This window comes from Vulpes vulpes, chromosome X (genome assembly GCF_048418805.1).
Source record: "Vulpes vulpes isolate BD-2025 chromosome X, VulVul3, whole genome shotgun sequence".
NCBI classification, from domain to species: Eukaryota; Metazoa; Chordata; class Mammalia; order Carnivora; family Canidae; genus Vulpes; species Vulpes vulpes.
In genome coordinates this window covers 99,438,254-99,465,825 of record NC_132796.1, presented here as the reverse complement: position 1 = coordinate 99,465,825, position 27,572 = coordinate 99,438,254, and the positions used below count along the sequence as shown (strand labels likewise).

General features: G+C 36.3%; 1 long non-coding RNA gene and 1 pseudogene across 3 annotated transcripts in view; one reads left to right on the top strand and one right to left on the bottom strand.

The window, feature by feature from the left end:
• The window catches only part of LOC112907864 (uncharacterized), a 324,991-nt gene extending 311,974 nt beyond the window's left edge, over positions 1–13,017 (top strand). For 2 of the 3 annotated variants that reach the window (XR_011998234.1, XR_003232827.2), the window contains 2 exons: positions 12,431–12,516; positions 12,932–13,017. This is a non-coding gene — a long non-coding RNA (uncharacterized lncRNA). The remainder of the gene's footprint in view (positions 1–12,430; positions 12,517–12,931) is intronic. The other variant, XR_011998235.1, reaches the window with a different exon arrangement.
• A 2,455-nt stretch (positions 13,018–15,472) lies between these two features.
• LOC140596126 (olfactory receptor 13H1-like) lies at positions 15,473–16,205 on the bottom strand (annotated as a pseudogene).
• Between the last annotated feature and the right edge of the window lie 11,367 nt (positions 16,206–27,572).

The following is a 27,572-nucleotide window of genomic DNA, read 5'->3' as shown; positions in this document are numbered from 1 at the left end:
CCAGGAAATTAAAGAAGAATTAAAAAGATTCATTGAAACTAATGAGAATGAAGATACAACCATTCACAATCTTTGGGATACAGCAAAAGCAGTCCTTAGAGGGAAATACATTGCAATACAATCACCCCCCCCCCCAAATTGGAAAAAACTCAAATACACAAACTAACCTTGCACCTAAAGGAACTAGAGAAAGAACAGAAAATAAAACCTACACCAAGCAGAAGAAGAGAGTTCATAAAGACTTGAGCAGAACTCAATGAAATAGAGACCAGAAGAACTGTAGAACGGATCAACAAAACCAGGAGTTTGTTCTTTGAAAGAATTAGTAAGACAGATAAACCATCAGCCAGCCTTATTAAAAACAAAAGAGAAAAGACTCTAATAAAATCACGAATGAGAAAGGAGAGATCACCACCAATACCAAGGAAATACAAACGATTTTTAAAACTTATTATGAGCAGCTATACACCAATAAATTAGGCAATCTAGAAGAAATGGACGCATTTCTGAAAAGTCACAAATTACCAAAACTGGAACTGGAAGAAATAGAAAACCTGAACAGGCCGATAACCAGGGAGGAAATTGAAGCAGTCATCAGAAACCTCCCAAGACACAAAAGTCCAGGGCCAGATGGCTTCCCAGGGAAATTCTATCAAACTTTTAAGGAAGAAACCATACCTATTCTACTAAACCTGTTCGGAAAGATAGAAAGAGGTGGAATACTTCCAAACTTGTTCTATGAGGCCAGCATCACCTTAATTCCAAAACCAGAAAACGACCCCACCAAAAAGGAGAATTATAGACCAATACCCCTGAGGAACACAGATGCAAAAATTCTCAACAAGGTACTAGCCAATAGGATCCAGCAATATATTAAGAAGATTATTCACCATGACCAAGGGGGATTTATCCCCCAGATGAAAGACTGGTTCAACACTTGTAAAGCAATCAACGTGATAGATCACATCAACAAGAGAAAAAATAAGAATGATAGGATCCTATCAATAGATGCAGAGAAAATATTTGACAAAATACAACATCCATTCCTGATCAAAACTCTTCAGAGTGTAGGGATAGAGGGACCATTACTCAGCATCTTAAAAGCCATCTACGAAAAGCCCACAGAAAATATTCTCAATGGGAAACAATGGGATCCTTTCTGCTAAGACCAGGAACACGGCAGGGATGTCCACTCTCACCACTGCTATTCAACATAGTACTAGAAGTCTTAGCCTCAGCAATCAGACAACAAAAAGAAGTAAAAGGCATTCAAATGACAAAGAAGTCAAACTCTCCCTCTTCGCAGATGACATGATACCGTACGTAGAAAACCCAAAAGACTCTACCCCAGGATTGCTAGAACTAATACAGCAATTCGGCAGTGTGGCAGAATACAAAATCAATGCCCAGAAATCAGTGGCATTTCTATACACTAACAATGAAACTGAAGAAAGATAAATTAAGGATTCAATCTCATTTACAATTGCACCAAAAAGCTTAAGATACTTAGGAATGAAGCTAACCAAAGAGGTAAAGGATCTATACCCTAAAAACTACGGAACATTTCTGAAATATATTGAGGAAGACACAAAGAGATGGAAAAATATTCCATGGTCATGGATTGGAAGAATTAATGTGAAAATGTCAATGTTACCCAGGGCAATTTACACATTTCATGCAATCCTTATCAAAATACCATGGACTTTCTTCAGAGAGTTCGAACAAATCATCTTAAAATTTGTGTGGAATCAGAAAAGAACCTGAATAGCCAGGGGAATATTGAAAAAGAAAACCAGGATCCCAGGATCATACCCTGAGCCAAAGGCAGATGCTCAACTGCTGAGCCACCCAAGGCGTGTCTGGATTCTCATTTCAAATAGCATATATTTCAGTTCTAGAATTTCTATTTGATTCTTTTTCATAGTTTCAAATTCCATGTTGGGATACCCATTGGCTACTTATTTTGGCCACTTTTCCTTTTAAGTGCTTAAACATATTTGTAATAGCTTTTAAAAATTATCCTTCCAGCTAATTCAACATCTGGATGAATATGGTCTCTATTTCTACTCACTTTTTAAATTATAAATTCATGTTACATTTTTCTCTTTATTCACATGTCTAGCAATATTTGATTGCATAGTGGATACTACTGATGATATTTTATAGAGATTTTTGATTCATCTTCCTTCTAAGACTTTTGATTTTTGTTCTAATTGACAAATTATAGGCTAATCATCTTGAACTTTTGGAGCCTTCATTTTCAGATGTAGTCTGGTTTTGTGTTACTCTTAGTCTTGGGGTGAATCTTTAATCCTTGGACATAGTCTTTACTCCTAAGGCATGGTCCTTTGAGAGTTTTAATAGAAAACTCAAAATATTTACAAATGTTTTCTAACTTGGTGGAATTCAGCCTCTAGACTCTGTCTCCCTTATGTAAGCAACTGCTAACATCTCTGTTCCAATATTTCAGCTTTATTTCTGCTGCCTTCTGTCAGTTTTATTACTAATGTTTCTGTAAATGCACAGTTTAGCGGTCATTTACGTATTCGATGGGAGTTTGTGCATAAAAATTGGGATTCACCTCTCCATGACACTCTTTTTTTAAAAAAGATTTTATTTGTTTATTCATCACACACACACACACACACACACACACACACACACACACACACAGATGCAGAGACACAGGCAAAGGAAGAAGCAGGCTTCATGCAGGGAGTCCGACGTGGGACTCAATCCCGGGTCTCCAGGATCAGGCTCTGGGCTGAAGGGGGCGCTAAACCGCTGAGCCACCCAGGCTGCCCTCTCCATGACACTCTTATTTTCGGGTTTTTTCCTTCAATTTCTAGCCACCTTGGCAAGCCCCAGCTTGATCCTCTGATGCCTCAAGCCAGATTCCAATTGGTTCTTTTTTTAAAAAAATATTCAAAAGAAAAAAAATCCTTGTTTGACATATCTTACAGGATAAAATGTGCAGAAACATTTATAATCAAAAGGGAGAATTTACAGTTATCTGTGTTTTTTAAATAAAATACATATCTCAGTTTCTGGGGATAGGTCTATGTAACCTTGGGAACAATTACTTATTCTCTCAGTAATCTATTTATAAATTGGAAAGTAATATCTATCTGAATTTTACCTGATAGAAAATGCCAGTTTTCTGGTCAGTCCTCTGTTCTCATCTTACTTGGCCTATCAGCAGCATTTGGCAGAGCTGATCATTCTCTTTTTTCATATCCTTTGCTTTTTTTGTTTTCTAGGATGATGCACTCCCTGTTTTTCTTTATAACTCACTGGCCACTCTATTTCAATATTTTTTCGGGTTCCTTCCTTTCTTTCTTTTTTTTAAAAAAAAGATTGTTTTATTTGAGAGAGAGAAAGAGAGCGCATGAGTGAGGGAGAGAAGCAGACTCCCTGCTGAGTGTGGAGGCCAATACAAGGCTCAATCCCAGGACTCTGAGGTCATGACCTGAGCCAAAATCAAGAGCTGGCCACTTACCAAACTGAGCCGCCCAAGCACCCCTTTGCTAGAGGGAAATGATGATGCTAGAGGTATTTCCCATGATATGCTCCTCATCACTTGCCATCAGGGAAATACAAATTAAAACCACAATGAGATACCACCTCACACCAGTGAGAATGGGGAAAATTAACAAGACGGGAAACAAATGTTGGAGAGGATGTGGAGAAAGGGGAACCCTCTTGCACTGTTGGTGGGAATGTGAACTGGTACAGCCACTCTGTAAAGCTGTGTGGAGGTTCCTCAAAGAGCTAAAAATAGACCTGCCATACTACCCAGCAATTGCACTGCTGGGGATTTACCCCAAAGATACAGATGCAGTGAAAAGGCAGGACATCTGCACCCGATGTTTATAGCAGCAATGTCCACAATAGCCAAACTGTGGAAGGAGCCTTGGTGTCCATAGAAAGATGAATGGATAAAGAAGATATGGTATATGTAAACAATGGAATATTCCTTAGCCATTAGAAATGACAAATACCCACCATTTGCTTCGACATGGATGGAACTGGAGGGTATTATGCTGAGTGAAATAAGTCATTCGGAGAAGGACAAACATTATATGGTCTCATTCATTTGGGGAATATAAAAAATAATGAAAGGGGATAGAGGGGAAAGGAGAGAAAATGAGTGGGAAATATCCGAGAGGGTGACAGAACATGAGAGACACCAAACTCTGGGAAATGAACAAGGGGTGGTGGAAAGGGAGGTGGGTGCAGAGTTGAGGTGACTGGGTCTCGGGCACTGAGGGGGGCACTTGATGGGATCAGCACTGGGTGATATGCTATATGTTGGCAAATTGAACTCCAATAAAAAATATAAATAAATAAATAAATAAATAAATCAGTGCTTTAAAAGGGTAATTAGATGTACAGAGTGATACTAGAAAAAGAAATATTTAAAGTCAGTAACCTAAGCCTTTGCATTATGAGACTACAAAGTGAAGATTAAACTAAACAGAAACAATCATTATGAAACAAACAATAAATGCTAGAATGAAAATAAATGAAATAGAGAAAGGAAAAATAACAGGAAAATTGAGTAAAACCAAATATTTATTCTTTGGAAAGATCCAAAAATCGATAAACTCTTACATTGATTGACCAGAGAGAGAGAGAGAGAGAACTCAAATTTTTAAAATCAGAAATGTAATTTGAGATATCACTACCAATCTCAGAAACATAAGAATAATTATAAGAGAATACAATTAATGATTGTATGTGAAAAAATTAATAGACTAAATGAAATGAAGAGATTTCAAGAAACACACAAACTACTTCAAGAAGAAATAGAAAATCTGAATAAACCTGTGAAGTGATTGAATTAATAGTCAAACATCTTTCCACAAAGTAAAAGCTATATGTATATGGATTCACTGCATAATTAATTCTTCCAAACATTTGAAGAAAAATCAACACCAATCCTTATAAACAGTTCCAATAGAAGGCAATATTTCCCATCATTCAATAGGGTTAATATTACCCTCAAATCAAAATCAGATCGACATCACAGGAAAACTACAAACTGTTATTCTTTTTGAATGTAGCTCCAAAATCCTTTAAACATTCTAACAAGGGCAGCCCGGGTGGCTCAGCGGTTTAGCGCCACCTTTGGTCCAGTGCGGGATCCTGGAGACCCAGGATCGAGTCCCATGTCGGGCTTCCTGCGTGGAGCCTGCTTCTCCCTCTGCCTGTTTCTCTGCCTTTCTCTCTCTCTCTCTCTGTGTCTCTATGAATAAATAAATAAAATCTTTAAAAAATTAAAAAAAATATTCTAACAAGCCAAATTCAACATTATATAAATAGAATTATTTACCATCATTAAGTGATATTTATCCCAGGAATGCAAGGTTGGCTTAATATCTCAAAATCACGGGATTCCTGGGTGGCGCAGCGGTTTAGCACCTGCCTTTGGCCCAGGGTGCGATCCTGGAGACCCGGGATCGAATCCCACTTCGGGATCCCGGTGCATGGAGCCTGCTTCTCCCTCTGCCTATGTCTCTGCCTCTCTCTCTCTCTCTCTCTCTCTCTCTCTCTGTGTGTGTGTGACTATCATAAATAAATAAAAATTAAAAAAATTTAAATATCTCAAAATCACTGTAATGCGCTATATTAATTCATTAAAAGACAAAAAGCACATGATTATCTAAATGGATATAGTCAAATAATTTGACAAAATCTAATACTTTTTCATGATTATAAAATCATTAGGCAACTAGGAACAAAAGGGTTGCTCCTCAGCCTGATAAAGTCCATCAATGAAAACCATGCAGCTAACACTGTAATTAATGGGGAAACACTGAAACCTTTCCCCCTAAGATCCTGGAAGATGACCAGGATTTCTACTTTTGCCATTTTTATTCAATAACGTACTGCAATTTTTCCCAGGAAAATTAGGCAAGAAAAAGAAATAAAAGCATCCAGATCAGAAAAGAAGTACAGCTTTTTCTATTCATAGAGTCATGATCTTGTATATAGGAAATTCTAGGGAATCCACAGAAAGAAAACTGCTAGAACTAATAAGCTCTTTCAACAAGTTTTCAGGATATAAGATTACTGTGCAAAACCAATGCTATTTCTATATACTAGCAATGAACAATTCAAAATGACATTAAGAAAACATTTCCAATTACATAGCATAAAAAAGATAAAATAAAATACTTATGAATAAATTTAACAAATAATTGCAAGGCTTGTTCAATGAAAACTACAAAAAAATTTTTTTTTTGAAAACTACAAAAAATTTTAAAATAATGTAAAGAAGACTTATTAGCATGATACCACATCAACAAAACAACAGATTTAAAAGTCTTATGATCATCTCAATAAATGCAAGAAAGCATATGACAAAATTCAATATCTGTTCATGATAAAAACTCTCAGCAAATCATATTTAGAGAGAAGTTACCTCAACATAATAAAGGCCATATATGAAAACCCCACAACTAACATCGCACTCAATGGTGAAACGCTGAGAGGTTTTCCTCTAAGATCAAGAACAAGCTAAAGACATCCAGTCTCACCACTTTTTTCAACCTAGTACTGGAATTCTTGGCCCAAGCAGTTGGGCAAGAAAAAGAAATAAAAAGCATCCAAATGGGTAAGGAAGAAGTAAAAATTTCATTATTTGCAGATTACATGATACTATACCTAGAAACCCCTAAAGACTCCACCCAAACAACTATTAGAAGTAATAAATGAGTTTACAAAATTAATTGTGATTACAAATTTAATGCACAGTTTTAGTGCAGTTTACAACGTTTAGATTTGTAAATTTACAAAATTAATCCAAAGAAATTGGTTTACAAAATTAATGCACAGAAATTGGTTGTGAGTCTATACACTAATTTATGTTTACAAAATTAAATACATTTACAAATTAATGCACAGAAATCGGTTGTGAGTCTATATACTAATAACACAGTAGCAGAGAGAAATTGACAAAACAATTCCATTTATGACTGCACCAAAAAGAATATAATTCCGTGGAATATCCAAGGAGATGAAAGAAATGTACTCTGAAAACCATAAAACATTGATGAAGGAAATTGAAGACAGCACAGTAAAGATATCCCATGCTCACTGATTGGAAGAATTAATATTGTTAAAATTTCCATACTACACAAAGGAATCTACAGATTCAATGCAATTTCTGTTAAAATACCAAAAGCATTTTTCACAGAACTGAAACAAATAATCCTAAAATTTTTATGGAACTACAAGGACCCCAAATAGCCAAAACAATCTTAAGAAAGAATGAAACGGAAGGTATCACAATCCCAGATTTCAAGATATAATGCAAAGCCATAGCAGTGAAAACAGTATGCTACTGGCACAAAAATAGACACATAGGTCAATGAAACAGAAGAGAGAGCCCAGAAATAAATCTCTATTTATATGCTCAATTAATCTATAGCAAAAAAGGTAGGAATATACAATGGAGAAAAGACAGTCTCTTCAACAAATGGTGCTGGTAAAATTGGAGAGCTACAGGCAAAAGAATAGAACTGGACCACTTTCTTACACTATACAAAAGAATGAACTCAAAATGAATTAAAGACCTAAATGTGAGACCTGAAACTAAAATTCCTAGGAGAAAACATAAACATTAATTTCCTCAATGTTTGCAAGATTTTTCTAGATATGTCTACTTAGACAAGGGAAACAAAAGAAAAATTAACTGTTGGGACTACACCAAAATAAAAAGCTTTGCATAACAAAGGAAACCAACAAAACTAACAGGCAAACTACTGAATGGTAGAAGATATTTGGAAATGATATGTCTGATAAAGATATGTCTGATAATGTTCTGATATATTCAAACTATATAAAGAGCTTGTATAACTCAACATAAAAAATTGGGATCCCTGGGTGGCTCAGCGATTTGGCACCTGCCTTTGGCCCAGGGCATGATCCTGGAGTCCCGGGATCGAGTCCTGTGTCAGGTTCCCTGCATGGAGCCTGCTTCTCCTTTTGCATGTGTTTCTGCCTCTCTCTCTCTCTCTCTTTCTCTGTCTCTCATGAGTAAATAAATGAAATCTTAAAAAAACCCAAAACCCCCAAATAATCTGATTAAAATATCAGAAAATCTGAAAAAATATTTTCCCAAAGAAGATATACACATGGCCAATAAACACATGAAAAAAATGATCAACATCATTAATCTTCAGGGCAAATCAAAGCCACAATGAGATATCACCTTACACCTGTCAGAACAGCTAGAATAAAAAAGATAAGAAATAACAAGTGTTGGCAAGGAAGTAGAGAAGAAAGAACCCTTGTGCACTGTTGGTGGGAATGTAAGCTGGTGCAGACACTGTAGGAAACAGTATTACAGATAGAAATACTGCATTATCCAGTAATTCCACTAGTGGGCATTTACCATAGGAAACAAAGACACTAATTCAAAGAGACATATGCACCTTATGTTTATTGCAGCATTATTTACAATAGCCAAGATAATAGAAGCAACCCAAGTGTCTATGGGTAGATGAATGGATAAAGATGTGGTGTACATACATATAATGGAACATTACTCACCATAAAAACGAGTGAGATCTTGCCACTTGAGACAACGTGGATGGACCTGCAGGGTATTATGCTAAGTGAAATAAGCATACCGAGAAAGACAACTACCATATGATCTAACTCCTAGGTGGAATCTAAAAAAATTAAATGAATAAACAAACAAAAAGCAGAATCAGACCTGTAAATACAGAGGACAGATTGATGGTTGCCAGAGGGGAGAGAGGTGGGAGGATGAACAAAATGGATGAAGGTAAGTGGGAGATACAGGCTTCCAGTTATGGAATGAGTAAGTCATGGGAATAAAAGGCACAGCATAAGGAATATAGTTAACGATATTGCAATAACATTGTATGGCAACAGGCGGTGGATACATTTGTGGTGAGCATAGCATAACATATATAGCAGTTGAATCGCTGTGTAGTTTCCACCTGAAACTAATGCAACATTGTGTGTCAACTATACTAAAAAAAAAAAAAAACTGTGTGGTACTGTATAAGGGCAGACTTATTGATCAGTGGAGTAGAATCAAACATCTAGTAATAAACCCATATATTTACGGTCAGTTTATTATAGACACAGGTGCCAAGACAATTCAGTGGAGGACACTGTAGACAATAATCTTTTCTACAAATTGTGTTTGGACAAGTGAATAAGCACATGCAAAAAAAGAAGAAATTGACCCCCCCCACCACCATCATATACAAAAGTTAACTCACAATAGACCAAAGTCCTTGTACACCTGGGTGGCTCAGTTGTTTAAACATCTGACTCTTGGAAGCCCGGGGGCGGGGCTCAGCGGTTTAGCGCCGCCTTCCGCCCAGGGCCTGATCCTGGATCCAGGATCAAATCCCACGTCAGGCTCCCTGCATGGAGCCTGCTTCTCTCTCTGCCTTTGTTTCTGCCTCTCATGAATACAAAAACAAACAAACAAACAAACAAACAAAAAACATCTGACTCTTAGCTTAGCTCAGATCTTGATCTGAGTCTTGAGTTGGAGCCCTGCATTGGGTGTGGAGCCAACTTAAAAACAAACAAACAAACAAATAAGAACCAGTCTTAATTGTCAGAGTTAAAATTTTGCAACTCTTAGAACAAACATAGACATAAATATTTGGGTATAAATATTTGTGACATAGGCCTAAATATTAGGTAGTGATTTCTTAGATATGGTAGCAAAATCACAAGCCACACACACAAAAAACCAACAAACTTGACATCAAAATAAAAAGCTTTTGTGCTTCAAAGGATACTACTAGGAAACAAAGACAACCCATAGAATGGGAAAAATATTTTCAAATTAGATATTGAATAGGGATTTATATAATGATGTGAAGAGCTCTTACAAGTCAATAATAAACAACCCCATTAAACATGGGCAAAGGATCTGAAAATACATTTCTCCAAAGAAGATAAACAAATGAAAAATAAGCACATAAAAAGATGCACAACATCATTAGTTATTAGGAAAATGCCAGTCAAAATCACAATGAGATACCAATTTTGGTCCACTAAGATGGTGTAATAAACTAGGTGAATAGCTTATTGCATTGGCTAAAATGTGGAGGAATTAGAAACTTCATATATTGCTGTGGTATGGGTACCCATATTTCTGTAGTGTTGCAGATACATGTGTATCCTAAAGCTTATTATTTCTGAAAATATAGCGAGAAGGACTGGATGAATAGATAAAATTTGGTATATCCATATAATGGAATATGATTCAGCTATAAAACATTAATCAACATAAAAAAACCTTGAAAACATTATGCTAAGTTAAAGAAGTCATATATTGCATGATTTCATTTACATAAAATGTCTTGAATAGGGAAATTCAGAGGCAGAAAGTACATTTCTGGTTGCTGGAGGCTGGGGGTAGGGAAAATGGGGAGTAATGGATAATGTGTACAAGGTTTCTTTTTGGGATGACAAAAATGTTCTGGAATCAGATAGTCATGATGATTACACATCTTAGTCAATGTACTAAATGCCATTGAATTGTGCAATTTAAAAATGGTGAAATTCTGGCATGTGAATTATATTTCAATAAAGCTTTTACAAAATGCTTAAGTCCTTACAGCAAAAAGGACTTTCTGAGTTTGTTCCTTTCTGAGCTCATCTGCTGCTTTTCTCCTTTTGGTTCACTCCTGTACAGCCACATAGCTTCCTTGGTGTTCTTCAAATATATTATGCATTTTCCTGCGTTTGTGCCTTTGCCTCGAATATTATTTTCCTACATATTCACATACTTCTCCCCTCTTTGTTCAAGTTCCAAATTCTTAGTTAGGACTTTTATGATCACCCTATTTAAATTTGAAGTGCCTGTCCTGTCTTTCCTCATCCCTGTTACGATGCTTTTATTTTTAAAAAACATACCACATGATTTTTGTTTATGGCTTATGTTCTTGCACTATACCATAAGCTTCAAGAGTATGGAGACATTTTTACTCATTGATGTATCCCAAAAACCTAGAACAATGTAGAACAATGCCTGGTACACACAATATGTTCCCTATTTCTTTATATTTCTCTGTGTGTCTTTATTAAACATACATTTCGTGTGTTTGTGTTTATCTGCTGTTTGAGGGAAGGAAGGAATGGGTGTTATACCACCTACCCATTCCCTTGCTCACTTAGTTGTAGCTACACTTGTCTTCTTTTTTTTAATTTAAATCCAATTTAGGTAACATATAGTGTATTTATTAGTTTAGGGGTAGAATTTAGTGATTTCATCAGTTGTGTATAACACTCAGTGCTCATTACATAAAGTACCCTCCTTAATGTCCATCACCCAGTTACCTAATCCCCCCACCCACCTCCCCTCCAGCAACCCTCAGTTTGTTTCCTAGAGTTAAGAGTCTCCTTTCTGTTCCTTAAACATGTCCGGCTCTTTCTTTAGGGCCTTTGTATTTTTTCCCTCATTCTAGTACGTTCATTTCCTCAACTCTTCAAACTTCACAATAGCATTTAATGGATCTTCAGTTTCAGTTTAAATATTACTCCTTCTGAGAGATCTTAATCTTACTGATTCAAAATAGATTTCACAGATCACCCCAGCTTCCAGTTTGTTTCCTTCAGAGTACTTATCATGCTTTTTAAAGTCTTTTATTTTTATATGTGATAATCTGTTTAATATCTGTTTTTCTATTAAAATGTTTAGTACCTAAGATCAGGAACTTTGTCTTTTTCACTGCAGATTCCCAGTACTAGAAAATTACCTAACACATAGAAGATACTCAATATGTTTTGTTTTGAATAAGTAAAGTAAGGAATAAAAAGAGGCAAAGTGTTAAATAACTTCCAACACTTACAGCCAGGGATACATACCTGTGTATGCTTTCCATAATTCCATGTATGGGCTTCAGCCAAGTAGAGCATGATAACTTTGCTGCACACAGAATAAACTGGGCAATTCAATGTACAGGCATCTTTGTGCTAGAGTTATATAATGTTAATGATGATAAGAATAGTAAAAAAAAATAGTAAAAATAGGGCACCTGGGTGGCTCAGTGGTTGAGACATGATCCCAGAGTCCTGGGATTGAGTCCTGCATCAGGCTTCCGGTGGAGAGCCTGCTTCTCCCTCTGCCTATGTCTCTGCCTCTCTCTCTGTGTCTCTTGTGAATAAATAAAACCTTTTTAAAAAAGAATAGTAAAAATAGCTAACATTTTCATTTGCTTCCTATTTGACAATACTGTGCTAGGTGTTTTATATGGTTTATTATTTGATCCTCATAGCAATCCTATGAAGTAGAGACTATTATTACTATTATGACTATTGCTATTATTATCAATTGCATAAATGAGGACAGGGGTATCAGAGAGGTTAAAATAATATACCCATGGGTTGCATAGCTAAAGTCTTTCATTTTATTTTTAATTTTAAGTAGGCCTTATGCCCAACATGGGACTTGAACTCACACCTCCGAGATCAAGAGTCACATGCTCTACTGACTGAGCCAGGCAGATACAGGTAAGAAATGGTCTTTTAAATCTCAAAAGCCTGAATTAAAATGAGGTCTTTGTAACAATAAAATCTGGGTATGCAAGTCTTTATGTATATGTGAGATGGCAAATACCGGTATACAGGGTCATTGACTCAAATATATTAATGAAAAACTATCTGGCGAATAGTTTAATTAAAATAACGACAACAAAAATATTGCAGGAATAAGTGAACAATTTTCTGTGTGCTCCTTTCCGTATGATGAACAGAGAAGATTTAATCGTTCTGCTTTCGTGACTTGTAGAAACTCAAGGAGTGTTCTGCAGCTAATTAACTTCATTTTCTTATTACATAGTACTGGTGTTGACAAACTCACTCAAAACTCAATGATATATTCTTAGCTCTTGAAAAATTTAAATTTCTTTCCTTTGAACACTTCCAGGTGGGTCTCAAGTGCATTTTCTTCACTCTGCTGCTGCCAGTACACAGCATGAAGCTCTTTTCTCAGTTACGTCGATTTTTAAGAGGTCAGTTCAACCTTCTAAGATGTCGCCTTGTGATTTTGGCACACCTCATGAGAAGGTGGTGTGTGAGGAGGCAGAGTTGCCTATTATCAGCTGCAAGTCATAAGTGCTGCTTGGCAGAGATAAGAAATTGAAACATTTCCTAAGGCATTCGTAGTTCCAAAGTATTTCCTGCTTATTATAACTCAAACTTGTTTATTTAGTAATACAAGGGAGATTTGAAGAAGACAATGTTCACAATATACATTTAATAGAAAAGCACCTTATGCATGCATCTCTGATTAGTTGTTCTTATAATCTCTTACACTTTCTATTCATCCAGTCTTGATTTTGTGTCAGAAATCTTCCTGCAGCTTGTTCTCCACTTCCAGATGTAAAATATTTCTTTCTCTAGAGAGAACCCTGTCTAACATCTTCCTGAGGTAATCAAAAGGGAAGACATTAGTTCACCTGTCTAATTTTCTCTTGCAGCTAAAAAGGTCCCTGCCTCTCCCCAATAAATTTCTCTCTGTCAGCAAAAGTCACATCTCATTGCTTGTTCTTCTCTACCTCTTCTTAGTCTCTAATGAAAATGATCAAACTCCAATAATTATTAGGTTTGCAGTTTTGCTCCTTTTTTCCTTCCTTTTGAGGAATCATGTTTGTTTCGCCCCTCTAGTGTTTGACTGTATCTGCTCACCATTTCTTGTTAGTTGCCTCCCTTTTGTTTTAGGAGTGCTTTAGGTTAAATGAAAATTATTATAAATGCCAGAAATAAAACTTACAGAATAATTTGTTCAAGATTAAATCAGTAATGTTACAACAAAATTTGCATAACACCATAGATTCCCTTTCTAAAACGTTCTCTGTTGGGGTTCCCACATTTTTATTATTTTCATTTTCATTTACAATAGCCTTCTGTCAGCTTGTGTTGTTGACTGATTAGGTATCAATCGCTTGCTTACAGAGTGAAATAGAACTTATCAAACTGGGGATCTATCTACCTGTCAGGATGTATCTGGAAACAGTGGTGGAGACGGTCAGTGTTGAAATGATTTTGGGAGCTTTTTATTAGCCATAAGCAACTGACTGCAGCATTTTCTGTTTCCAAAATTGTACTGGTTCATTGTCATTTTGATCCTGAATTTGTCTTAAAATACAAATGACCAATGAACTTGGGAAACTTTCAGCCTCATCTCTAATAAGATAAATTCACATTAAGAAAACAGTGAGAACTTATTTTTTTCAGTCTATCATATTACCATGGATCATTTTTAAATGATACAGTCATTATTGGTACAGACCTACACAAATGAACACTCAGACAATTGGTTTGGATGTTAGAGAGTGGATTGACAGTTTTTTTTTTCTTTTTTGGCTGACATGTATTCAGTGTTCACCACATGCTAAACATGATAGAAACTTAACCTGCATAATCTCATTTCATTCTCAAAACAACTTTTTGGGGTAGGTACTCTTATAATCCCCATTTCACAGATGAGAATATTGAAGCTGAGAGATGACAAGGAACTAACTAAATCCCATACTACTGTGAGTGGCAGTCTTAAATATGTCTACTGGATTATATAACCCATGCAAGCCCCATTGAATGTGGGGATAATAGGTGGTTTTTTTTTCTCTGCCTGCTCTTTGTGTTAAAAACAACGAACACTATAATTTTTATAATTCAAAAATACAGTACAAATTTGCTTGTTTTTTAAGGAGTTTTTTTTTTGTTTTGTTTTTTAGGGAGTTTTAAAGGACCTAAATTTGCTGTTTGTGAGGTCCACTTTGGAAGCTGCATGAAATTATTCAGGAGTAGTAGACGTTGACAGAGAAAATGGGGCCCTGTCTACATATTAAGACATGTAATTGTAGGTTCCATAGTGTCATCATTTCTGGTCCTCAGTATCTACACATGTGCTCACTTGGGCAGCACATATACTAAAAAAGTATCTACACAATCTTTAAGGGTTTCTTGTTTCATCAGAAGACCTTCTATTTGGAAATTCAGTAATTTTCCTCTCTACCCACTCACATTCATCACTCTGAAGCCTGGGTAATGGTATACCTCATACAAAAAGCATTGAGTGAAGAACTGTCCATTGTGCAACTTGTTCTAGAGGATAGAATTCTTGTTATAGAGGATAACTCTATAAAAGAGAATCTTAGAATATTGAAATATTTCTCATTCAGTAAAACAACATAAAACTACATAGGACTAAAACAGAATTATTATTTTGTTTTATAAACTCTCCTACAAGATTGTCCTGTATAATTTATTACTTAAATGGATAGTATTGTAGATGTTTAACATGCCTTTTTCAGTGGCAGGATGTTCTTTATCACATGCTTGTTGGAAATAGGAAAAAAATACATTTGAAACAAATGACCTTACTAAAATATTGTTTCATATTTATACCTTGTAATTTATACAAGTCCATGTCAAGCTGTTGGTTAGATGAACCTCCATGGGATATTCATGTTCTTTTTAGGGTTCTTTCTTCCTTGTCATTTCTCTTAGAGCATCTTTCACATCTTTGTTTCTCAAGGTGTAAATGAGGGGGTTCAACATAGGGGTTACAATGCCATAAAATCCCAGAGATGTCTTTACCCTGGCCCTGAGATTCTCTTGACTGAGGTTTCAGGTACATGTAGATAGCTGTTCCATAAAATATGGTGACCACAGTCAGGTGGGATCCACAGGTGGAGAAAGTTTTGAGCCTGGCTTCTGCACAGTGGATCCTTAGCACAGCAACCACAATGCAAGTATAGGAGATGAGAATGAAGGTGAAAGGCAGAGGCAGTGTGAAGATGCCAATGACTAGACCCAGAATAAGTCTGACTAGGCTGTCTGAGCAAGTGAACCTCGACAGAGCCAGGACCTCACAGGTAAAATGATTGATGACATTGTGTCCACAAAAATGGGCAGGAATTGCAATGATTGGTATTATTGCTAAAAGGAAGGCAGTGGCCCAGGTCACCATGGCCAAATGTATGCAGACCTGGTTGTTCATAATGATGGTGTAACGCAGGGGATTAGAAATTGTAATGAATCTATCATAAGCCATGACAGCAAGGAGCAGACACTGTCATCCCCAGAAAGAGAGCAATGGTCATCTGAGCATAACAGTTAGTATAGGAAATGGTGGGGTAGTCTTTTAAACCATTGAACAACAAAAAAGGCACCAAATTGCTAGAGTAGCAGATAATCAAGGAAGGACAGGTTGGTTAGGAAAAAATACATAGGGGTGTAAGGGTGTGAAGCTGGCCATTAACTCTAACCACGGCAATGATGACTGTTAACTCACTAATGTAATCAGGTAGACTGCTACCATGGTGCAATCTGGGATTTTGGATGATTGGACAAACCCACCAGGATGAATTCTGTCACATCACTGCCATTACCAGTAACCAAAATATTGGTTTTTCTTCTATCTGCTGAGAAAGAATAAATTTAATTTATTTTAATCTGAGGAACATTTATTAGGGTCTGCTGTGTACTCAGTCTTATGTCAGGTGATATTAGGGAAAGATGTCTACAAAAGAAATGATACTGCTTGGAAGTTTATGTTTGAATTTGGGAGATAAAACACTCATACACATCACAGGATTAATTTGCAAAGTAGCGATGCCCATTGTAAGTCTTAATTCCCTCATCTATAGAATGAGGGGTTGGACTCCACATGAAACATGCTTTGTACCTCCCCCCTTAAAAAAAGTGCTAATTTACTGCTCATATATAATTAAACTTGAATCATAAAATTACTAATTGTTTTTTCCCTGCTATGGATATTAGCCTGAAATTTGTTTTTAGCTGGCTCATATCCATAACATAAAATTGTTCCTGGTTCACTCTCATTTCTTCCCCACCCTGCACATGCAATCAATCACTGAGTCCTATTGGCTCCTCCTCCTGAGTATATTTTAAGTCTACCTATAAATCTCCACAGCCAACATTTATCTAGTCAGAGCCACCATCTTATAACAGGCCTCCCTACTTCTATTCTTGCCTCTCTCTAGTCTTTTCTCCACACAGCAGCCAGAGAAACCTTTCACAAACATACATGATTATCACCATATCTTTCCCATGCTTAAAACCACTGTAGGGGTTCTAATTAGCCTTGGAATAAAATATAACCTATTTACCATGTCCTACAAGACTCTAAATGATTTGACCCTAACCTTATCTCACACTGTCTCTTGTGTTCACCCTGTTCCAGCCATACTATCTTTATGAAGCACTCTAAGCTCATTCTGACTTCAGAGCTTTTGTGCATTGTTTTCTGTCTGCTGGAAATATTCTTCCTATCCTCTTTGACTGGTGAACTCCTAGTCATCTTTAATATTTCAGCCTAAAAGAAATTTCATTAGAAAAAACTTCCCTAACTGCTCTAAAACAAAATCAGATCTCTTTGTTGCAGTTGTTTATGGCACTCTAAGTTTCTCCTGTGTGGCTTTTATTATAGTTTGTATTTATATATTTGTGTAATTATTCAATTTCTGCTCCCTTACTAAATTCTCAGCTTTCACGGGGAAGATACTCTGAATATCCTGTGTACTGCCTTATTTTTACCACCCACAGTATGTGGGTTCAATATGGGTTTGTTGAATGAATCAAGGCCAGTTATTTGGCTCTTCTGTCTTGTTTACACTAATGTCATGACTGAGACTACATTGAATTGGCTGAAGGAAATAAATGTTTGAAGGTAAAAAGCCCATGAGAAGAAACAGTATCTCACAGTATTCAGTGTTACTAATGGCCTGTTATTCAGAAGTGAACTTTGATGTCTTGTATTTTTTTAGCCCTACAATTTACTCTTTGCATGAAGGGAAGGTATTATAGTAAAGAGAGAAAATAGGTATTATACTGGAATCTGAAAATAAAAGATTTTTCACACTTCTTTGTCCATTCAAATTTTTATTTATTTTGGTCTAATTCTATCAAGTATGAATACTATCACAGACCAGCTCATCATTAAGGTCAAGATCGTTTTTTGGATTGCCTGTAAGATTCCCATCATGTTCTAGCTGCAAATCAGAGTTTGGGGCATTTATAGAAGATCTAGTTTCAGACTCATGATGCAAGTGTCAAGCCTTGGTGAGTGCAGGCTGTGAATAGGAAGGTTTGTCTCAGGAGCTGCTCAGCAAGAGGGGCCGTTCAGGCTCATGATGTAGGTGTTCTTTTCAGATTCTTTTCTAGAACAGACTCCATATCTCAGAAGGTACAAGACCTTTATGGACAAGCAATTCAGGAAGTAGAGTAAGACTTTGTAACAGGACCCTCAGTATTACCTAGTACAGAATGAGGGGGCTCTGAATAGAAATCAGAACCGAGGGCAGATAAACTGAAAAAATACTTAGCAGCTGCTAACCTTTTAACTATAGCTGCTCACTTATTACAGGCAGTGTTCCTAAGAAGCCCTGACTACCTCTAATGAGAATTAGAAGGCCCATTTTTGCTCTATATTCTAGAATTGGGATCAGAAAACAGAGTGAATCTGAAAGGACAAGTCTTCTTGGAATAGAGTTATGAGGCTGAGGCAGGAGTCAGGTGACCTTGTCTTTATGCAATGGTGACACCACAACCATAATTTCCTAATAGTGTTACAAGAATCGGATTTTCAGGGCACCAACTTTTTCAAGGGGCACTAAATCTTCACACCAGAATGATAGTATGTTTAATCATGAAGCCTTACTTTGATTTATAATCCTCACCGTCTTACAGTCTTAACAACCTCGGAACAAATGCCAGTACAAATAGCTGGAAAACAAAGAACACATTTTTGTGTTTACATGATTTGAGTAAATCTCACCAGACTGACTGTATATATATATTTTTATTCAATAATTCAGTGAAGGCCAAAATCTTCCTAAATTATCTAGACATATGTGGAAATACACATATATTCACTAGTATCTGATCTTTCAGGGATATTTGGGGCACACTTAAAGGCCTTCCTTCACATGAATTTCCCAAAGAAGTCCTTGGTTTCACTTACCATGCAAGAGCATGTTTCCCAGGAAGACTCATTCTATTTTTAATACTAAAATTAAGGAATGTTTAGAGCATCCTCCTTTTTCTCTGGGTTTTTCAGAAAACTCCCAGAAGCTCAGAATACACTTAATGACATTAAGTATCCATACCAGGCAGTGTGGAGCGGTGGTTAATAGCATGAATTCTGGATCCAAGTTTGAATGCTGGATCCATCATCGATTCACTGTATGACATTGGCAATTTGCTTAACTTGTTCACACCTTAGTTTCCTCATTTGTAATATTGGAGCAATTACAGTATCTATCTCAAAGAGTTTTTGTGATATATACATATTAGCTATTATTAGTTTTATATAAGGCTTCACTTGGGAAGTAGCACCCATGGCAATGTCACCACTTTGGTTGTCTTTTTTTATGGAGGGTGGGATAATTCAGTGAATGAGGAAAGAAATAAGACAATATGGCTAGATTACAGAGTGAGCCCTCTGGAGACAGAATTTACATTTTATTTCTTTAAATCCAGTAGTTGGCTTAGTTTCTGACACATGGGAGGAACTTTCAATATATTTGAAATTGAAATTATTTTACTCACCTGAATAGAAAAAAAAAGACCCACAAAAACAAAAACAAAACCACTATGGTCTCTAAGAGTTGTGCTGATAATAGCCCCTTATGTGTTACACGATTATCAGCTTACTGATGTGCTGAGTCTGTCAAGGGGAATGAGTTACAGGGGCATCCTGAGATCCATGTCAAGACTTACTATTCAACATGTATATGTTGGTTTGTTTCAAGATAAAAATATGGCTTACTTCCTTCTTGCCAGAGTATATATTCTTTACTTGCTCTTACAATGGATTGTGTCTTGATTCTGCTCAACATTTTAGAATCCAGGACTCCAAAGGGTTCAAAATATGAACAAGAGGAGTGAAGAATATTAAATATTATCTGATGCACCTTCTCAGTTTATTCATTATGGTTCCAAAGAAGTGATTTCAATGAAGAGACTTTAGGGACCAAGTCCCTAAAAAGCAATTAAATATCACCACTGAATTGAAGTTGTATATCCATTTTGGAGTGTTATTTCCATGTTATTAAAATACAAGTATCTTTTATTGACTAATTCCAATAGTTCATTAGTGACACTGTATAACTTTTTTTGGACTGTATAACTTAGTGACATAGTGACATAGTATGTCATAGTGACACTGTATAACTTTTGTTATGTCATAGTGACACTGTATAACTTTTGACTAACACCATCAACTTCACTTCTGCTCCTAAGTTACCTAAGAGTATATCCACCTCTAGGGTAATTACTCAGAGTCCTATGTTTCTTGGGAGGATTCCCAGCATGGTGACAATAAAAGATAGTGAATGAATGGGGAAGGAGGAGTAGCTGCAATCTATTTGGACTCTATAAAATTCTGTAAACAGTGTTTACTGGAGGTGTCCTCTTTCCTCTTTATGTTTCCTTGATGTCTCCCAGCCCATCCCAGCCATCTTTATTTTGAATAGTTTCTGTAAATCCTGCTTTTTACTAAAATTTTCCTACATTAGTTTTGAATTGCCATAGAAAGTGTGCAGTCTAAATATAATATTGCATCCTCTTATTCACTGCTCTGTTGATTTATTTTATATCTGCACGTACCTAATTAAATAGCTTTATTTTATTGATTTCTTACTTAGTTGTACTCTGAATATATGATGACTTATTATTTTTACATGTATCCTTGTGAAATTTTTCAACTTAGGTATTAAGATTTTAGGACCTAGGAATGAAGCATCTTTGTAAATAGTCCATCATCTGAGTGCTACTCAAAATGTTTGCAATAGGTAAGGACAAAATTGAGAGTAAACATTGGTAACTTTTAAAGTGAATACCTTGCTGTGACATTTTAATTATATTTTATAAAATATCAGTCATAGCAACTGGGAAATTTTAAAGACAATTGTTCTTTACCACAGATAGTCTAAGAAGTATTAGTTTAGCATGCATTCATTTAACCAATTCTTATTGTGCATATACTCTGTGCCAGAAACTATGCTAGGGAGACAGAGATGAATACAACAAATTTCCTGTTCTATGATCTAATTGGGAATAAACACTCCAAAACAACTAATTATAAAATAACATGAAAGATGTTAAATTTGGAGTTGAACAAAATGTTATTAAGTGAAAAAATGGAATTAAGTCACCATCTAGGGTTAAACAGAATAGGATAAGCTCTGGGGAGGGCTTCCCTGAGGCAATGACCATAGATCTGGCCCTTGGAAACTGACCAAGATTTTGCCAAGCACCACAGGCAGGAAGAACAGCATGTACAGTAATATAGATGCATAAAAAGTTTAGAGAAGGAAAGTATTGTTTCCCTGGAGTATGGGGTCTATGGAAATGAAATAAACAATATCCTAGGATAGCAGGGGCTTCAAATAATGTTGCATATTTTATAAACAACAGGGAGCCTATTGGAAGTTCCTAATCGAGGAGTGGGATTATAAAGAGAGGATTAACATACTGAGTTTTTTTTTCCCTTTAGATAAGTCACTCTGGAGACATTGATTGGACGGCTAGTTTAGAGAGAGGTAAGATTAAATTAGAGAAAAATAGGAGCTTGTTACAGTCATTCTTGTAAAGGTTGATGAGTCCATGAACTAAGACATAAGCATTAAAGACAAAGAAAAGGGGATGGATTTGAAAGACATTTCAGAGGAAAAATCAATGAAATTCAGTGAGTGAGTGGTTGTCAAGGATAAGCGAGAAGATGTAAAGTCTAACTCTGAGGATAATGAAAATCCCATCATGTAGCATTTGTAATGTGCTTTTAACTTTGTAACATCTATGATCTCATTTGCTCTTTCAACCATTCTGAGGTAGGTTAAGGAACATATTTTTCCCCTGTTTGACACATGCAGTCCAGAGAAGTTAAGTGATTCACCCAGAGTTTCATAGCTCATTAATGGCAGAACCCAGACTAGAATCCAGACTTCCTGACGCCTAATCATGTGCTTTTCCCACTCCATCATGATGTTGTACCGAAAGGGCTTGTTGACTGCTGTGCACATTTAACCAGAAACAATTACTGTGTGTATTCCTGGTGGGGAAAAAAAAAAGAGGAGAGAGAGAAGGCAACCAGTGAGATGAGCACCAACTACTTTTGAGTGAGTTGAGAATTCAATAATGTTACTACTAACTCTATAATAACAATAATAAAAAATAGGTAATGTTTATTGAGGACTTACGTCCCAACCACAGTTCTCAGAATTTTATAGAAATCAACTGATTTACTCCTCTTAACAACCCTATGAGGTCAGTCCTATGATTGTCTTCCTATTATAGATGAGGAAACTGAGGCAGGGAATTGCCCAGGGTCATATAGCTAGTATGTATTAGGGTCAGATTTTTAACCTAGGCAGTCCGAAAACAGTGTTTTTTCTCTCCTCAGCAATAGTCTTGCCTTCTTTCTACTACTCTTTTCCAAGGATTCCTTGAACCCATCAGGCACTCATCAGAGAACATCTAGGCATCAGAAGAATTGTATTCTTTTTCAAAAAATTAAGTTAAATTAAGTTTTTTACTGAGGTATAATTGACATATAGCATCATATTGGTTTCAAGTGACAACATAACAATTCAATATTGCATATACTGTGAAATTTTCACCATGATAAATCTAGAATTGTATTCTGGTCCTAGTCTTGTCACTAACTTCTGACCTTGATAGTATCCCAAACACTCTAAAACTTTTCATCTGTAAATGTCAGTCTCAATATTAATTATAATACCTATTTATTTGTGTCATGAAATTTAGAAGATGATATGAGGATCACCTAGGTGGTTCAGTTGGTTAAGCATCTGGCTTTGATTTAGGCTCAAGTCATGATCTCATGGGTCATGATCTCACCAGTTGTGAGATTGGGCCCCATAAGGTGCTCTGTGCTTGATAGGGAGTCTGCTTGAGATTCTCTCTCCTCCTTTTTCTCACTGTTTCCAAAACAAATGAGTAAATCTTTTCTAAAAAAAACTTAGAAGATGTTATGAAGTAATATACATTCAAGGATAAGATAAATTATAAAGTGTATAAAGTGCTTTATAAACTTAAGAACTAAAAAGAAATTCACACAGTAATTTTGGTTGTATACATGTCTTTATCCCCACCTAGAGAGTGAATTCATTGAAAGGAGGGAATAAATATGCTTTTCCCACCACTGCATCCATGGCAACTAACACAGTACCTGCTGCATAGTAGGTGATTCATAAATATGTATCGAATTAATGGTGTATGGATGGATGCTAGCATGCATGTGTGGAGTAGTCTTGGAATGCACTATTTAAAAGGCAAGTAGGCTCTCTAATTCCTGGCATTTTAAGCTTATGTGATCCAGATATCATAATGACAGCTAATATTTATTGTTCTTTTGTAATATAGGCCAGGCAATTCTCTAAGTGCTTTACATGAATTGAGTCATACAATTCTTTTTAAAAAAAAAAAGATTTTTTTTTTATTTGAAAGAGAGAGGGAGAGGTGAGGGAGAGGCAGAGGGACAGGGAGAGAATCGTAAGCAGACTCCCCACTGAGCACAAGCCCAATTTGGGGCTTAATCCCAGGACCTTGAGATCATGACCCGAGCTGAAATCAAGAGCTGGACACTCAACCAACTAAATCACCCAGGCACCCCAGAGTCATATGATTCTTATAGCTGGGCTATGAAGTCATATTCAAAACCAACCCCATCTTTTTTTGATGATTTTATTTATTTGTTTATTTATTTGAGAGGGACACAGAGAGAGAGAGAGACAGAGCAAGAGCAAGAGAGAGCACAAGCAGGTAGTGGGGTGGGCATGGTAGAGGGAGAAGCAGATTCCCCACTGAGCAGAAAGCCTGACTCAGAGCTTGATCCCAGGACCCCGAGATCATAACCTGAGCAGAAGGCAGATGCTTAACCAACTGAGCCACCTAGGAGTCTCAAAAACTATCCCCACCTTACTTATATTGTAAAACGTAGGAACTACATTTCCCACACTCTCTTGACAGTAACATTTAGTCTTGTTACTCACAGGAAGCATAAGAGAAGTAGATACCAACATTGGTCCTCCTGGCATTATATTTAGCTTTCAAACAAAGATTTAGGTGGCTTTTGAGCATTCTTCTGTGAAACAGTAACTTTGGTGTGGTCATTAGTAGCAGTTTCCTTGTGTCCCTAAAGCTTCCCAAGATTTTTGCAATTCCTGCAACTATCTGAGGTTGTTGCCAACATTCCCTTGCCAACATTCCCTCTCACAGCCCTTCCAAAGGCTTTGTAGGTCTCTCATTCTCTTTATTAAATCCTGCCTGAAATAACTAGAGTGGTTTCTGCTTATATGATCAAACGCTACAAGTAGGCCCTACTATTAGCCCACTTAGGTAAAGGAATTATTTTTTTTTTAATTTTTATTTATTTATGATAGTCACAGAGAGATAGAGAGAGAGGCAGAGACACAGGCAGAGGGAGAAGCAGGCTCCATGCACCGGGAGCCCGACGTGGGATTCGATCCCGGGTCTCCAGGATTGCGCCCTGGGCCAAAGGCAGGCGCCAAACCGCTGCGCCACCCAGGGATCCCAGGTAAAGGAATTATTGACCAAAAAGTGACTTGAACAAAGAGGTGGCAGAATGTAGGTCTGAATCCAGAAAGTTTGGCTCCAGGGCCTGTGCTCTAAATAGTTATACTCTATTATCTTTCCTCAATTGAAATCCCAAATCCTATGAATGGGTATCGTTTTCTTAGATCCTCATTGGAAAATATTATTTGGGACCTGTTTTTCAGTTTGTGAATTTCTCCTTAATTTCTGGCAGAATTACCTTAATTTCAAACCAATCTTTATGCACTTTTCAGGCTGAAACAAGGTAAGCTTCACTACCCAGCTGCCTGGGATGTGGGATGCACAGCGGAATGTTTCTCACAGTGCCTGCGATTGATCAAGTGAAGAAGTGATATTCAACCTTAGGAGTTTTTAACAATCCAAAATTGATTTCATTTCACAACATCCTTGTGGAGTTCATTTTATATTTAAAATGAATTAATATCAGTGTTGAATTAGATAGCCCTTGGAGTTTAGATGCCTAGAAACAGAATGTTAGTGCTGGAAGGGCCATAATCATGTTAACTAGCTGCTGTGGGTACCTACTTTTTCAGTCCAAGCTAACATTTAAAGTCAGACAGATCTAGATAGATAGATAGATAGATAGATAGATCTGGAAGAATATATATATATATATATATATATATATATATATATATATATATATGATTCCATTTTTTAAGACAAGAAAATCTATATAAAGTAACACCTAGATGCAGAATGTTAGAACTGGAAAGGTCTTTGGGTAACAAAACACAACCTTCCTATTATATTGATGAGCAAGTTTGAGGGCCAGAGACTGATATAAATAAGGTTAGATAGCTAGTTAGTAGCAGAATCAATTCCACAGACCTCATCTTCAGATTCCACTATGCAACTCTGTCTGTAGGCTGTGCCTTACCAGCAAGTCAATAAAGAGACAAAGAACCTAGTGACAAGGCTACCATTTTGTGGTAGGGGCAATATTTGTGAAAATATGATTCTCATTTTAAGCTATAAACCAACTTGTGAAATAGAGTGGAGCATTTCTCCCTGCCAAAGGCAGTCATTAAAATTAGTATAGTTTTTTCTTTTTTCTGCTAGGAAAGTGTCCATTTTATTTTTTATTTAAAAACTTTTTAAAATTTGAGTACAGTTGACATGTAATGTTACATTAATTTCAAATGTACAACATAGTGATTCATCATCACTATAATGCTATACTTACTACAAGTGTAGCTACCATCTGTCACCATGCATCACTATTATATCACCATATTCCCTATGCTGTGCCTTTTATTCCTGTGACTTATTCATTCCATAACTGGAAGCCTGTATCTCCTACTCCCCTTCATGCATTTTGAGCATTGTCTCATCCCCCTTCCCTTTAGAAATCATCACTTTTTAAAATTAATTAATTAATTAGCTAATTAATTAATTGTTCTTTATAGGCCTGATTCTGCTTTTTGTTGTAATAAAGTGAATACTCTTAACGTATCTCCTAGTTTCTGAATTTCTCCCTGAAAGCCTTATTTTCTGTCTAAAATTTTGTTGATTTCACCAATTTACCTATTTCATAATATTAATTCAAAATGTTTATTTCAATAGTAAGAAACATTTTTGCGTAAAGTATGAAACTTGCCCTAGTATGCAGTACAGTATCTGGCTGAAACTCGAAAGTTACTATTTGTTGAATGAATAAATTAAAGATTGAGATCACTTGGCTTTTTCCTAAATATATTTTCTTGATATTAAAACATGATTTCAGTGGCTAAGAATATGGTAAACTTTTAAAAATGTGTAACAGATATAATTTGAATAAATGTTACATTTATTTGAAAATTAAGCTATTTTGATAAGTGCTTTATTTATTCTATTTTCCTCTTCATTTAGTGAGTACACATGTTAGGTCCTGTGTATGTGTGGTACTCTCTTTGTAGCACCACACAGAGTTACATCAACTTCCAGCAGTCAGGATCTGAGGGGTGCATTGAACATCTTTTTGCTCAGTGGTGCCTTGCCTCACATCTAGGTGTACTATGCATTGTATTTTTCTCCTACTGATTTGTCTCTTGTTCTCTATCAGGTCAACTGGGAGATGACTTCTTCAGGTTTGGTGGAATGGCCTAAAATAAAGTGAGACTAGGAAACAGGGTATTTGGGTCTCAGGCCCAAATATGTTTCCAGAAAGTTACATGATCCTGGGAAATTTATATACTGTTTACTGAGCCTCTGAAGTCATCTAAAACTGAGAGGTCAGTAGTAGATCATTGTTTGCTACAACTTTTTCCTTTATTTTTAGAATTCCATTTTCAAATGAAATTGTACACAGAAAACTTCACTTCCATTGATGGGTTCCAGGCACACAACTGAACCCATAGTACTGTGAGAACTAAAGTTTAAAGCCACTGCATTACATCTGATAACGAGGAATGGATTTTTTTAAACATGGTAAATTAGTGCAATGAGATATTATTCAGCAATAAAAAGGAATAAGCTACTGATACAAGCAGCAATGTGGATGATTTCAAAAGCATGCTCAGTAAGAAAAGGCATATACAAAAGAATATGTACATATATGATTCCAGTAACAGTCAATTCTAGAAAATCAAAACTAACATATAGTGAAAGAAATCAGATCGGTGGTTGCCAAGGTTTGGGGTAGGGGGAAGGGTAGTCCACAAAAGGGGACAAGGAAACTTTTGGAGAGAATCTAATTGTGCTGATTCAGTGGACACTGACATTTTCAAAATTCATAAAATTGCACACTGTAATTGGATAAAGTCTATTCTACATAAACTATAACACCATAAAATGGATTACAACCACTGCATTAACTAATCTCTAAGGTCTCTAGTATGAGTACAGTGAATAGGATCTGAAATTAGCCAGACCTATATATAAATATTGACTCTGCTCTTTGCTAGCTTTGTGGCCATGGGCAAATCACTTAACTTCTAAAAGTCTCGGTTTCCTCATCTCTA